This window comes from Astatotilapia calliptera, chromosome 16 (genome assembly GCF_900246225.1).
Source record: "Astatotilapia calliptera chromosome 16, fAstCal1.2, whole genome shotgun sequence".
NCBI classification, from domain to species: Eukaryota; Metazoa; Chordata; class Actinopteri; order Cichliformes; family Cichlidae; genus Astatotilapia; species Astatotilapia calliptera.
Window position 1 is genome coordinate 9221141 of NC_039317.1, and position 15744 is coordinate 9236884.

The 15744-nt window shown below is 41.2% G+C and overlaps 1 protein-coding gene across 1 annotated transcript in view; it reads right to left on the reverse strand.

The window, feature by feature from the left end:
• Positions 1 to 10390: 10390 nt before the first annotated feature.
• The window catches only part of fhip1b (FHF complex subunit HOOK interacting protein 1B), a 34506-nt gene continuing 29152 nt past the window's right edge, over positions 10391 to 15744 (reverse strand). Inside the window, exon 13 of the mRNA XM_026144199.1 lies at positions 10391 to 10450. The gene's annotated coding sequence lies outside the window, so the exon portion shown is untranslated. The remainder of the gene's footprint in view (positions 10451 to 15744) is intronic.

A 15744-nucleotide genomic window follows, 5' to 3' on the forward strand; every position in this document is an offset into this window, starting at 1 on the left:
GTGGCCTAAAATGTTTTGTTTTTATTCATTTTTTTTCATCAATATTTAATTACATAAATTAAAATGGCAAGTGATGCTATAAAACGTTCTGTGTGGTTCTTCGTGTGTTTTATACTTTTACTGTAGCTGCATTTCAAGCACTTTTGCAGCTAAATGTCACGGATGGCTTCTGATGTGGTTGCATCGTGCAGAGATGAAAGTCTGGCTGCGGGCTGATGCTGGCCACCTGGGGTTATGAAACCAAATGATTTTGGACACACTTGAAACTGTAGAAGGGACCAGACGCAGCTCATGGCGATTCTTGACTATGTTTTTTGAGGCGTAGCATCTGAAATCTGTAGCAACTGCAATATCAAATGTTTTGGAGTTTGGAGGCCAAGTCGATGCCTTGGGCTCTTTGGTTGGTTCCCTGAGCACTTACTGATGTGTGGTAGGGTGCGTCGAGCTGCTGCTGTGTATGGTTAGCTACAGTGTTTAGGTAGGTGGTACATGAAAATGTAAGATCCACTTAAATGCCGGGAGCCAAGTTTTCCCAGCAGGCTCTAATTAACATTCATCATCACAGTTGATTTGTATTTCTGTGTATTAACCCCTTTGTAACATGACATGCACCTCTTTAGAAGTATAAATGCTGCTAGCTGTGTACTACATCGGAGGCTCTACATAGATTCAATACAGAAGCACAATTCAGGCGTGAGTCCTAACAATCGCCTCATGTTAGCTCCTTTATGATAAGAAGCTTGTGTTCACCACTTTTATTAGATGCCTATTTAATGTTCCCATCTGATTGTTTTATGAAGATTGGAGGGAAAAGCTACATGTTGTTTGGAACAAAACTTATTCCTGTCTTTCTAAAGCCAAGAACAAAATGTCACACTGTCTGAATTCTTAACTATGTCGAAAACAACCGATGCACTGTGAGAGCAGTCTTTGCAGGGCTAATTATTTTTCCCTCATCTGCATTTGTTTCCACTCTTAAGAGGATTTTGAAAAGTTATTTCTTGGTGTGAAGTGTCAGCCTTAAAAAGCGCTACGAGCAAAACGTTTATTTTAATGCAAGAGTCGACACTATCTACAAGCTGGCTGACGAAGAAAATGGAACAGCTTGAAAACATTGCGCGTTTCCATAGAGAAGCCGTACTGCTCCTGCTGCTTTACAGAGAAGCTGGAACAGTTAGCATGCTGCTTTTCCAACAAAGGCATATAAAGTCAGCACAAAAGCAAACAATGTGATTTTTTTTTTTCCCAGGGTGTAACATTTAGGAAAAGGATCAAATGCATATACAGGATTAAAAGCATTGTGGGTCACTAAAAACTTGTGCGCTGCATGTGAAGTATTTTAATGAAACTGTGAGGCACACGGAATAATGATTTCCAGAACCTTAAAGCTACTTGAGGGCAAAATGTAAATTATGAACGGAAGCTTGAATAACACACTAATACTGAGAATTTCTCCAAGACCATAAGAAAGAGACACTGTGAGCTTTTTATATTTTACAAATGCTCTCACTAATCTGTTAATCTTCTATTGTTTTATGCTATTTTGTGTGTAGGAACTGGCTCATTTCCATAATTCCTCCACAGCTGCATAACAACATCCTTGCAGACTATACAGCGAGCACAAGGTTACCATACCCTCATATAAATGAATTGATGTGCATTTAAAACACTGTTCGAACTTACAGGTTTAAAATTTATTTACTTCCTTGATTTTATAATTTAACATGCTCACTAAGAGTGTTGCAGGTTTGGCAGGTCATGGAGTTTCATTAACGCATTGTAAAAAATGTAACTGACAAAATTCTGGGGCAAGTGAACTGGGAAATGGGGTGCATCAAATGAGGAACAGGAAAGCTGGATGACAGGATAGCCAGCTGGCTGGAAACAAGGAAGCTCGCTGAGTGAAGAACAATGGATGAACAGGATAGTTGATTGGCTAGGAAACAGCTCGTGGGAAACAGGTGGAGCTACAGAGACGGAAACAGGAAGATTCGTTCTGAAGAGCTCGCGTTGCAGTTAACAGAGAGGAGAGGAAATGGTATGTCTGCAGATAAAATCCATGGCATGTCTTTAAAGTTACCCCATTAATCAACCAAGTCCCTTTAGTAACATCTAGTGGCAGGTAAAGGCCACTGACTTCCATGCAAATGTGTATTTAATTTGAATGTTGGATTTGGCTGCTATCTTTGAGAGATGTAGAGTAATTTTGCGTCTCTACGCTATCACAGTGGAGTTCAAGTGTCAGCTTTAATTTGTGGAGCTTTACAAAAGTGTTGTATTTACCATTTAGAAACCGAAATGCTCTTTTCTTTGATGAGGTCAGTAAAGGACCAAAATTCAGGAAACACTACCAAAGAAAATAAGAGGTTACTTAGTGGCTGTAAGAAAGAAGCAGTCTAACAGGACATGAAAACCGGTGCTGGAGGATGGTGTCACACAAATACAAACTTCATTTGACACCGAGCTTCTGAAAGGACTACACACCCTACCTTTACTGTGTATGAGCAATTACTGTGGAATCAACCTTTCAACAAATGCTTGACATCATTGTGCCATTTTTTCCCCTTGTATGACACGATGACCACACTGCACCGCTGGCTGTCTAACAGACCCTGAAAGTGATTTTCACTCTGTACGAAATGTCCAGAATGTGTGCAGAGAGCATGTGTCATTCTCTGCGAAGCAATCACGACATTTTCGAGAGAGACGAGTACTGATAAACAGCTGGGGAGGAGTGAGGGGGAGTTTGATCTGTGGAGAGGTTGGCATGAGTATCTCAGATGTGCAGGAAATTGACTTAAAATGCAAACAGAGCCCTCATGTTATTCTTCACTTGGCAACGGATACAAATAGGTGGGCGTTAGACACGAGAGGATCCTCCTTCACTTCTTTCTGTGTGCAAGTTCATTCTATTAATTTTCACCACAAATAAAATCATAATTGTAGTGGGTGTACAGCTGAATTTTACTGAGCTCTTGTGTAAAAATCCACAGTCTATATTGGTTTTTAAATTCACAAAAAGACACAAACCCCATATTTATTCATGCTGTGGAAGATCTAGTTTACGCTATTGTGAACCAAACACTGTGTTTATGTCAACTTTTAATATTGTAGACAACCTTAAGGTAATACAAGATATTAGCAGGACTCAATAGACGACTGAAGCCCAATGAAGATCACACAACTTTTCCTTCTTACATTTTATTATCATTAACATGGAAAATCATCAAAACTAGAGAGATCCAAAGACATGAAGTTAAAAAAAGATGACAGATGAAACCTTTTTGTACCTTTTAATGTATTAAATCTGTCTTGACATTTCATGGCTTAATCTAAATGCTCAGACACACTAGAGAGAAAAACAGGATTTAAAACCTTGTGATTAGGAAAGGAAAAAAAAATCAGTGATTGCAGTGAAATTATTTTCTGTCCATTGCTTCCTCCAAGTTCTGGTTGTTCAGAGGTTTAGTGTTCAAAACTCTCAACCTCTGGGCAACTGCTTTCAATCACATGGTGACTGCACCAGTCTGACTTTCAAAGAGCATACAAGTTGACCAAGTTTCCCAAATATAGCAGTCCAGTTGATTAAAGCAGACAGCATATTACCATCAATCTCAGGCCGTCTGTGCTGATCCATGCAACTCGTCTGCACGTGTCTCAAGATGCTCAAGGTTCCTGAGCATCTATGTTATTTTGCCATAAGGCAGCAAGTACATCAGTATTTGTGGAGCCTCTAGCTGGAGTCTGAATCGAACTAGTTATGCACGTAGACAGCAACAAACAGCACTTTTACTTATTTAGTTCATAGGCCCATTCAATCACAAACTCTGAGGCAATAGGACTGAGCAGGCTGACTCAGGCTTATTGCCATTTTATCAGCACAACAAAGTCATTGTGAAGACGGCAGCTCTGGTCCCCGTCTTCAAAGAAACCACTTCAAAGGCAGATTGCAGGTCTAACAATCTGCACAGAGTTGCAGTAATTTGGTCATGCCATGTTCTCCAACCTCTCTGTTCCCTAGTGACTGTATCATGACAGAAAGGCTTGGAACATTTTAGACATGTTCAAGAGGTAGAAAAAAATTCCAGGTAAATTCAGTAAAAGCAGCAACTCAACAACAAAACGAGTGTTGATTTATTAACAATTATTAAGAACAAATGTAAAAATGATGTAAACATGCACTGAAATAAGAACAGTGATGGTGAAAATGGTATTAGCCTTAGTGTTGAATTAAGGACGTATATACATCCCAGTAGTGTTAAAACCAGCAGAATGTCATATTGCTGCCATCAGGGGGTAGAAAAAAGAAACTTAAATCTTTTTTTTTTTTTTTTTTTAAATGACATCAGAAACAGCAGTATGCGACATTACGTGATGGCAGAGCTTCAGTTCATCCTTTGTCATTTTTTTTTTTTTTTTTTTTTAATAAATAGGACAGGGGGAATGAATGAGAGAAAGAGGGGGAGAGAAAGAAAGAAAACCAAAGGGGAGAAGAGACGGTGAGAAGGGGGGGGGAAGAGAGAGAAAAAAAAAAGAACTCCTGGGTCACCTGTATGGAGAAAAAAACAAACAAACAAAAAAAACAAACAGAGGAGACAGCAAATAACAAAGAGCAACATAATAATAGAGAAAACAAAGCACCATCACAATAAACTAGCTAGTCATAGATATCAATATTTACTAAATAATAAACGATATTGTGCAGCACGCAAGATAGACAGAGTCTTCTCCCACCCCCATTCTCTGCGGCCTGCTGGAGCGGGAGGGCTAGTAGGAGGAGTTGGCCGTCCGACTGCGGTCTGGGGTGTGGGGCCTCCCTGCTGCTGCGGAGTCGGGGTGGTCTGCCTCTCCCCACCGCAGGGAAAAGGGTAACACCACCTGGGTCTGGGTGCAATTCCCCCCTCCAGGGGCAAGGGTACCTAGACCCGGTTTGTAGAGTACGCTTGGGGAGTGTGATTGTGTGTACAGCGTCTCTTTATGTCTGTCTCCACGTTGGTTGAGTGTGGAGTGAGTGCATATGAGAGCATGAGGGTGGGAATGGATGTTTGTGTCTGTGTGTGCCTGTATGTCTGTGTCTATATGTCAGGTTGGGTATCAGACGCCACCTCTCTGGGGACACCTCAGGCCCTCCAAGGTTTGGAGGCCTATCTCCACCCATCACCACTTCCCCTGCCGGTGGCGGACTCCCTCAGGTGTCGGTGTGTTGGTGGTTCTTTGTGTCTGGGGGTGGGCGTCCGGGTACACACCGGCTCACTCCTTGGCGGCCGCTTGTCGGGGCCTGGGACCTGGGGCTCGCTCGGGCCCCTTTGGAGGTGGGGTGCCCCCGGCCTCTCGGCCTGGGGCTCGGTCACTCAGGCACAGCTGGGGGCCGGCGGAGCTCACGGGCGCGTCACTGCAACTCCCCCTGACTTCTGCTCCGCGGCTGCTGGGCGAGCCCTCATCTGGGACTCTCCTCAGCTCTTACTGGAACAGTGGCGCGGCTGCCCCTCTGTTGGTTCCATGGTCTCTTGTGTTCTGGGGGCCTCTGGATGTCTGGAGTTTTGATCTCCTCCATACCCGCTTCACACCCTGGAGGACGGGGCTGTGGCCCCCCCACACTCCCTAGCAGATCATTACATGGAGAAACCTTTGGAATGCAAGCATGCTGATCCACACAGGTATGCACACATGGGTATTCACAGACGCGGACTAAAGCTTTCTTGGCTGCTACCTCAAAGAAACTTAAATCTTAAAGCTAAGCGGCTTTTGTTTGACATTTTTAAATAAATGCTGTTTGAGACACAATTTTTACAGAACTTAGTTTAGAATTTTTAAGTTTTGGTGCAATGATTCACACTAATTCTCCACCCATTTTTCTTTCCTTTAACTTGTAAGGTTCTAAATGGCAGAAGATTGCATCCTTTGCAGATACATCTATCCAGCAAGCTCAGCCTTTGGATAATATTTAGGTTAAAGCTATCAGTTCCAATCGATATGGGTCTTCGATTGATCAGGGCCAAACTGTGATGGCTAGACAACTGAGCTCTTCGGGGTGTTCCTGGTCTGCAGTGGTAAGTATATGTCAAAAATGGTCCAGGAAAGGAAATGGTGAATCAGTGAAAGGGTCACGTGTGAGGAGGGAAGGCTGGCCCATGTGGTCTGAACCCAAAGACAAGTTACTGTAGCTCAAATTGCCGAAAACGTGAATTCTGGTTCTGATAGAAAGGTGTCAGAATTCACAGAGCATTACAGTTTGTTGTGTGTGGCAGTGCATAGCCGCAAACCAGTCAGGATGGCCACGCTGATCCATGTCCACTACTGAAAATAACACAATGGGCATGTGAGCAGAACTTGAACACAGAGCAATGGAAGATGGTGGCCTGATCTGATGAATCATGTTTTCTTTTACATCACGTGGATGAATGGATGCCTGTGTGTCACTTATCAGGGGAACACCTGGCACCAGCAGATGCTATGGGAAGAAGGTGAGCTGACAGAAGCAGTGTGATGCTTTGGGCAATGTTCTGCTGGGAAACCTTGGGTGCTCCCATCCATGTGGATGTTACTTTGCTTAGGTGGGTGGTATGTGTCAATGTTGCAGACTATGTAACCCCCCAAAATGTTTCAGGAACTGTTTAAGAAGCACAACAGTTGGTTTAAGGTGTTGACTTGGCCTCTAAATTCCCCAGATCTCAATCCAAACTTCCCATCTGTGTGATGTGCTGGACAAACAAGTCCGAAGTCATAATGTTATGCCTAACCTTTATATGTCATACATATGTCCACAGGGTGCTGCAAAAGAAAATCTCTCAGCTCTAAAAAGCAAATGCAAATGTTCTTAATAATTTCACGCTTTCACCCTATCCCAAACGGACAGTCGTCTGCCGAATGAAACATCTGCTACAAACAGCCACATCTCACAAAAGAAAACTTGGCTGACAGTCGGGTTCCACTGCTGACAGATGCTGCTGTGCAAGAAGGGAGTGGGTGGACTGAAAAAGAGCCACAGAGCTTAACTCGTTGTCAGTAAAAATCAGTGACAGCATGAAAAATTGTAGAATTTGCAGGAATCACCGAATCCAATTGTGACGAGATGTATTTGAAACACAGACACCCTGCTCTTTGTATCACTTGAAAATAAAAATGCCACATTGGAGAAAGTACAAACTCTCTACTTTTTAAAAATTGCAATAATATTATGTTAATGAATGCGAGTCCATTCATATTCGTGCAGGATTGGATAGCTTTATTAAATTTATGCATGAGTAAATACTAGCCTGTGCTCATGCCTGCGGGTTATCAGCTTTGGTAGAAAACTGAGCAGCACACAGATCAACACAGACATTGTGCAGACTGTGACTAAACTCTAATCTACAAACAACAGACACCAAACAAACAGCAATTCTACTTGACCCTGAACACTTCAAAGCAGCTAAACAACAACAAGCTAAAAATGACATGAGGAACACTCACTGCCTAGTGCAACACCAGCTTTTCTTTCCTTTCTCTTTGTAGCTTAGCTTCATAGTCCTTGCTTTTATCATGGATGTAGCCTTTGGCCTACAAATCCAGGCAGACATGTGACTCATAGGTGCAGCTGGGCCGAATACTAATGCATCATTTATCAGTGCTGTACTTTAGGGTTTTTTTTTCTTAATATCAGCACACTTTTCCTAGTCCTGGGATGATTTGTACTGGTATATCTTGATGCAATGATGCATGCTATCTGACACTGCAAGTTGGCCATCAGGTAGCAAGGATAGGCCACGTGGACTACTCAAACCCTGGTTTATTATGGGCCAACCTACTCCCTGTGCTGGGTATAAAAGGATTCTGTGCTGCTCCCCCCAATCTGCTACCAAAACATTACCATCTGTATCTATACAGATACCCCAGGGACAGGTCAGGACAGGTCCCATTCCTGCACATACACCCAAAACTCTAACTGTGTTCCAGCCTGGCTCCAGAACTTTGACGCAAGGTACACGACCAGTTTCATTGCCCCTCTCGGATACAGCCACCATGCCTGAGCTTAAGCAAGCTGCCACTAAGTAGGGTCGGTGGAATCCAGTTACCACTGTGCGTTCAAGACGGGAGCCTGTCTTAGGGTCAAGCTTTAGGGCAATGAGGGTACCTTTTCGAATATCAGCTACCAGGAATTCATCGAGCCTGGTTACAGTCACACCCCTGGGAGCTTCCAGTTCATCTTTTGCAGAGCCGAACCCAGACCCTCCAAAGGTCTGAAGCAGTCGGCCGTGCCTGCTGAACACAAGAAGAGCTCTTTCTGCTGCACAGCTTACTGCAATCAGACCCTTAGCATTGACCGCAATGTCAAAGTAGTTCCTACACCGTCTGTCAGAGCCACCAGCAGTTGGAGAGGTCACTTGTTGGAGGACATTTCCACGAGCGTCAGTCACCTGTTTCAAAGTTGAAATTCAATTATAACCTCATTGACAGTTTCATTTCCCACGCTGAAAAAAAATTTCTGTACATGTTTGAGTTGTATAACACCTACCTGAATTCGTGCATTTCCACAGTCCACTATAAAGAGCTGACCCTGTGGTGTGGCATGGATACCACTTGGCAGGGTAAGATCAGCTCGACCTGAACCTTGCTTTCCAAATTGTCCAATGAGATGGACACCTTTGGGTTTAAATTCTGTGGAAGTCAAGTCACACTCCTCCTCTAACTCCACCAGTGCTTGCTGCCTTCTTTGTCCTCTGCCCCACTTTTTTGCCTCAAGTTCTGTTGTACAGGAACCATCTATAACAGACAGGGATAAAGACCTAGCCACAGGAGGTTGTGTTGATCCAGCAGCTGTAGCCTGTTTCTGTGGCTGGTATAAAATATTTTGACCTCTATAGGAAGGCGACGAGAAAGTATGCCCCATGTCAGAGGCTTTCAATTTCCTTCTGAGAGTCGGCGAGGTTGAGGTGAAGCTCGTCTTGAAGTTGCTGCCCCTAATCCCCCACACTCCTTGCTCAATTGGCCCACTAGTAATCAATGGGCGCGTCTTGTGAGTCAAGTCCACTGCAGACTTTGATAAGCGGTAACTGTAATTCAAAGAGCCTCTGTTCATACTGTAGTCATGAGATGGGCTAACAATGAAAGTATAGCTAGAATCAAGGCTGTCTGTTGGGGATGGTGCTCGGCCAGAGTCACCGAGCGTCCCTAGAGAGTGTTCATCAGAAGACTGGCTGAGGCAAGAGGGGGGTCGACCCCTGGATGTGAGGTCTAGGCAGCTTTGGCTGGCTGAAGGTTCTCTTTGAGATGTTAGGGAACTGTTGCAGTATCTTAAAAGTCTATAATTGGAATCTTGACCTACTCTTCCCTTATCTCCATTTTGACCGTCTAAACTTAAGCACTGACTAAGCTTTATATGCTGCTGTTTTTGTTCAGGTAAAAGGTTTGGCTTCCTGCTGGAGGCCACAGTTAGCCATTTCCTCTTGTTCCTTGGTGAGTAAGGTTTCCCATTCTTGTTTATCTTGTCCTCGTCTTCCATGTCCAATTTTTTAAGAACTGTAGGTACAGCCAAAAATACATCCTCACCTTGTGGCTGGAAGGAAACTGATTCTACCTCATCTTCCTGAGATGATTCCCAGTCAGCCTGTTCGCAGTGACATATCTTTGCAGAAGAGTGCTTTTTTTCCTCCTCTGATTCTAGGTCACCCCGGTTAGAAAGGCTGATCTTTCTAACAACCCTGCCGGTTGGTGAAATAAATACCTGTCCTTGGGTGCTCTTCTCTTTTCCAAAACCTTGATAGTTTGTGTCTTCACAGAGCATCTCTTGTGAATGAAGAGCACATGGCTGTCCTTGTGGCCCACAACCTCCAGCATGCAGGCAAAGGCTTTGTTCTTGAACACGAATATCTCCAAAGTTGACAGCATTCGGTTGTGAGCTTGGTTTGAAGTTCACTTTCTTTAGAGAAACTGAGATTTCCCAAGGTTGTAGGAACTCTGAAATCTCCTTCAGCAGTGGGTTCTGGCTTGGCCCACTGTCCTTTACAACTGATTGACCCAATTCCTGAATCTGCTTTTTCAGTTCTGCCAGTTTACAAAGCCGCTGGTCCAACAGGGACTGGCTGACCCGGGCTGCTGCCACGTTCTCCCGCTGGATCTGGTCTAGACGCTGCTGAGTGTCCCGATGGTCCTGCTCCACCCTCTCCAGCAGGCGCTGCTCTTCTCTGCGTGCTCCCAGGATAGCTCGCTCTACACCACGCTTTACAGATTCAGTCTCAGTTTCATGATGCTCCTGCAGCCTGCGCAGCTCTGCCTCTGCCTGGGCAAGGTCACACTGTGCCTGGGTTACCCAGCATGGAGGGTACTGATGCAGGAGAACAACAGAGAAAGGACCATCTGACTGGCAATCAGGGCTTGGACAGTGGCCTGGGATAGGAGAAGTGGGAGTGCTGCCCAAAGATGTTCCCAACATTATGGATGGATGGATTTGTACTTCTCCAGTATTTAGTTCCTTCAGAATGATGGAGAGATAAATACAGAAAAAAAAAAGAAGATCAGCTTCACTCGGGGCACAACACCACTGTAAAGTTCTGGTGCATACATTTCCGAAGCATTTATCAAAACCAACCGATTTACTTCAGCATGACTTTAGGAGTGAGTCATAAGTTTTTGTACATACTTCAAAGTTTTCTTTTCAATGTTGGGATTTTATTTTGAACCTATGTAGTCTAAAATTAAGCGCTGGTCATCTACACTGAAAAAATGGGAATTGGGAGGCTTTTGAATTTGCACAAATGAATTTAGTTAATGCTACACAAGCCTTTCATGTTTCTCTTATTTACATGATTAAATAAAGTACTATTTACTTGATTATAAACAATACTGAGACTACTCATTTTTCTTGCATTGATTTAAAGTGACTAAATTAGAATACTAAAACCATTGTAATCATGTTTGACCACAACCGGAAATGATGCAATATATTCAAAGACAAGAAATATGATTGGATAATAAGACCTAGAGTCTTATCCAATAAGACAACAACATAATTTAAGGAGAGCGCAATTGACCGCCAGATTCTGGAAGACTGTTCAGCCACATGCAACCTTTGGCACTGAGTCAGGCATACTGAGAAGGTAAGTAATTTAAATACATTTGTTTTAGTGGGGTACGTTTTCACAGAATTGTTGTAGTGCATGCATGCTATATAAAAAGTAGTCTGTAATGCATCTACATGTTGTTTTTACAGTGCTAGCTAACAGTGCTGTTTATTCATAAAAGCGTGTTGCTTTTTTTCAGGTAGTCTTAATTTAGTTTACATTTTCAATTGTGTAATTAATACAAATGTTATATGTAAGAGATGACAGGATCATCTATAAGCACTTTCTTTTATTTGCTGCTAAGGTCAGTTTTTTGTGAAACATTTGCAAATATATTCTCAAACTAACTTTTTCTTTTAGTTATTTCTGCAGGCCATCTTTAAAAATGTGTTAACAAGTTTATATGGATGCGATTTTGGACTTGTTCATGGCAGAATTGCTGCTTTCACTGCTGTTACAGTTTAATAAAGGTGTATTGTTCAGTAGCACTCAGTCTTTGCCTTTTTTGTCAATAATGATCAGTTAATATTTCAATTGAAAAAATTAAGTAGGATTTAAAGCCATAATTTGTCTTGCAAGAACATAATTGCAATGTGTTTACATTACGTAATATCATTGCGTACCACTGGCAAATAAAAATAAGTTGGTGTTAAATATTAAAATATATTGACATTATGCAATACATTGATATTATGATAATAGATTAATATTAGTACATCAAACATGATTTTTTAAAGTAATCTGATGGAAATAAAATACTTTGATGTGACAAGCATTAATTACTTGAGGGAAAGTGGAAAATTAAGTCAGTCATACTTATTCATATTATGTGGGACCGATGTACACAATAAAATCAAGTAAATTGAAAGAACTTTTTTTTTCAGTGTACTACATTGAGTTTATGCACAATTTTATACTCTTTTAAAAGTAGCTTAAAATATTAGTCCTGTGACTTAAATAATACCTGTAACAAGTATGATTGCAATCTAATAAACTGCCATGCTAAGAATAGCTAAGTATAATTTCAAATGAGATTTGAAACTCTTGTGTTTTAACGAGTTTTGTTGTATTGGAGCAGCAACATGCAGCATATTCAGTCATCCATCTGCACTAAAATTGGGATAATGGCATCCAGTTACAAAACACCTCACTCCCATGAAATTATCTGTCATTAGGCATGATTTCCGTAATGCGCAAGTGTATGACAGACCAAAATCATGAATCAGTCACACACCAATTTAGTCTGGCAGAGGTGCATGCTTGCTTGTGAAGTGCTTCTGAGTAAACAGCTGCTTATGGAAAGGTGATACAGATATGAAGAGAGGCCATAAGAGAGCTGAGGCTGTGGGTAGAAAGAACTAGCTAAGGCAAGGAAGAAAAGTTTTGAGTTCAGTGTCGAGAAATCTATTAGCATTTCAAATAGCAGCAGACAGCCAGAAGCATCCAGAGTGAGGGCGAGAGTGGGAGGTAAGGAGACAGCCAGTGTGTCAACACAACAGTACTTCTCAACTCCCCAGTCCCTGCGAATTGATCTTGCTTTGATATTTTATTCATGAGCTGTACAAAGCGATGTAGAGAAGCAGCAGTGAAAGATGTCGATCCTCTGTGTGCTGTATTGTGATAACCACGGTGAGCCATCACAAAATCAACAGAAGCATTTATGCAGGGTAAACATAAAGAAATTTATATCCCACCTTTCTGTCAGATGTGGAAACAACTTGAGATACTTAACAACAGTCACAATTCAACAAGTAGCTTCAACAAGATATTCTACTTCAAACTTTCTCCTCAAAAGTTTTTGAAGTGTACTTTTGACTTTAAGCTTATGAAGCATGAAATAGACAGTGACTGTTGTTTTTAGGCCTATTTGATGTTACAGTAAAAGTAAATTACTGTGCTATACTGCATGTTCTGTTCAGTGAGATCATGTATATTATTGAAAATAAGGAAAAGAATTGAAAGTAGTTTATTGCATTACCCACAATATGCCAAATGTTCAATTATGATAATACTTCAGAAGTCACCTAAATTCGATTCAGTACAAAATAAATACAAAGTGTTTTTAGCTACAGCTAGGAAACTAGCTTTAGCTTGATACGAGCACCGTGATACCCTACTTAATGTGAGTTACGTGCAGTTTTATTTCAAACCTCACTCCATATCTCACTATGGGAAGTGCCTCTTGGTGAGAGCAATTGAGTACCGGGTAATATTTCCAGAGAACTACAGTTACTCTAACCAAATGCTTCATTTGTGGGCAGGTAGTAGTTTAACATTGGTGGGAAAAATTAATTACCATAGCAAAGGTCATAGAAGTGAATGAAGCTCGTCTTTACTAGTTATGGGCAATCTAACGTCCTATAACTTCCTTTTACCTAAACTGAAGCCGAGCTCCCAAAAGTTGTACACAAATCATAAGTAAAGCAAGCTCTATGGTTATGCTTTTGCTTGGGTATGTAGAGAAAAGGATTTGGGGTATTCAACCAACACAGATCCATAAAAAACAGTCGAGAGAAATATATTTATTGCTGACTGCATTTATTTTACTTTTTGTATTAGCCTGTGGCATTTGTATCAGCTGTACGAATTAAGTATTTCAGTAACAAGTCTGCTGTCTGCAGTTTACATTTTTTTAATATTAACAATTAAAAATAATGAAATCCACAGCACTTACAATTTGTTACTTTAATACTTCAAAACATTGTAAGGAGCAAAACGAATCACTGAACCCAAACTTTAACCTGGACATAGTCCTTCAAAAACAAGCAATGAATGTTTCCACCATCATTGCCAGTAACTTTATCTATGTTGGGGATAAGTGACAGGAGGAACTGTGGTAGTCCCATCTCTGGTAGGACTGGCACAAGTTGCCAAAGGTTGTGCTCACATTACCAAAGTAAATTATAGATGAGGGAGTCCAGTTGCTCATGTTTTGAATGTCAGGCCATGTAAGGAAAAGTCAATAGGAAACCTTGTAGTATTATTAAAATAACAAAAACATAAAAACAAAATTAAAAACTGAACTTTACATGTAATCAAAGGATTCATGATATGTCAAAAAAGTGAATAATGTAAATTAACACCCACACTTTCAAATAAAATAAACTAACAAAACATTGAAATTGTACTAGAAAATAGGTATATGAAATACATCTGTAGGGGAAGAAAACAAAAAACATCAAACCCTGCAATGTCTTACCTGTAGTCAGGTACCGGCTCTGCTCCACCGCTCCACTCTTCTCTACTACATCCCTGTACTCCTCATACAATCAGCCTCCAGCCCTCCCTCTGTGCCATTTTCCCTCTTGTTTGCTGTTGCTAGGACACAGCCAAGCCAACTCCAGTTCCCTCTTTGTGCAGACTTCAAATTGTGTGGATCCACATTTGACATTTGTCTTGGTGTTCAGACTGTGTACTTTATACTTTACTTGAACCGAAGATGTGTGTTTTAGAAAATGCAGCGAGTCAGAGTAAATCTATTAACTCAAACCACACAGTACGTTGCTTCAGGGACCACCACATATTTATGTCATGTAGCTTTATGATGAAAACCCATGGAAGTTTTCAAGCTATCGTTAATGCTAGAGATTTACTTATCTACATGAAACATTGATTTCTAGGGTCAGTGAGTCCCCACCCCCCGAAACATGAGCCATTTATATTCTCTGTGGTGATTGGGGACAAATATTATTATTAGTTGATCAATCAAGTTCAAACACTGTGCTGTAATGTCTCCAAATGTCTTTTCTGACCAGTGGAAGAAGGCTAACCTAGCACAGGGACAACACAGTGAAACACATCTCTACATACACACCAGTTAACCCGACAGTCATGTCTTTGGACTGTGGGAGGAAGCCCGATTACCCGGAGTTGTCCACATGGGCACAGGAAGAACATGACCAGGAGGTTCAAACCAGAAACCACCTTACTGTGAGGTAACAGTGTTACATACAGTTATTCAAGTTAATTCAAATTCAACTCACATTCCTGAAATTCACATTTTTACTTTAGTTATTCAAGAAATTCAGATATAAATTCTTCAAAGTTAGGGCTGCGTGGTACATTTATATAGTGACGACTGCAGAATGCTCATTTTGTCTGACCAGAAGGGCAAATCCAATATATCTAAATTTTACAAAGAGAGAAAAGCAAAACATCCTTAGATTAAAGCAGGAACACAGAATGCTTTTCTTCATTTCTATCCCATATTTTATACTTGTGTAATAAAAACATTATTGTTAGAACTTGTTAAAAGTCTATCTCAAATCATTTATAATAACTCAACAGAGCTCTAAACTCTACCAACAGAGCAGGTAAGACTTTGACACAGAGATATCCAATCTTAAAACATATAGTTAAAAAATAAACAGTATTTGTGCAGTGTGGAAATGCCTGCTAGTCATTAGGTGGCTCGGTCTCAATGTATCCCGACAGAATTTTAAGGAAATGCCAAATAGTTACTTACTTTAGCTAATTTTTAACTTATGTAGTTTTTCCTCATGAAAAAATGAGTGTTGGTGTTACTGGTTACTGGAACATTGGATGAGCAAAAAAAGGACAATTAGAACCAATGTTCTAAGAACATTCACACAGATGAACAGGAAATGCAGTGAGCAAAATGGCCATTTTAGGCAAATAATTACTGTGAGTCAGCCTGAAAAACAAAAGTTTCCATCACATTTTTTGTTAAGCTGCGGGGGGCTTC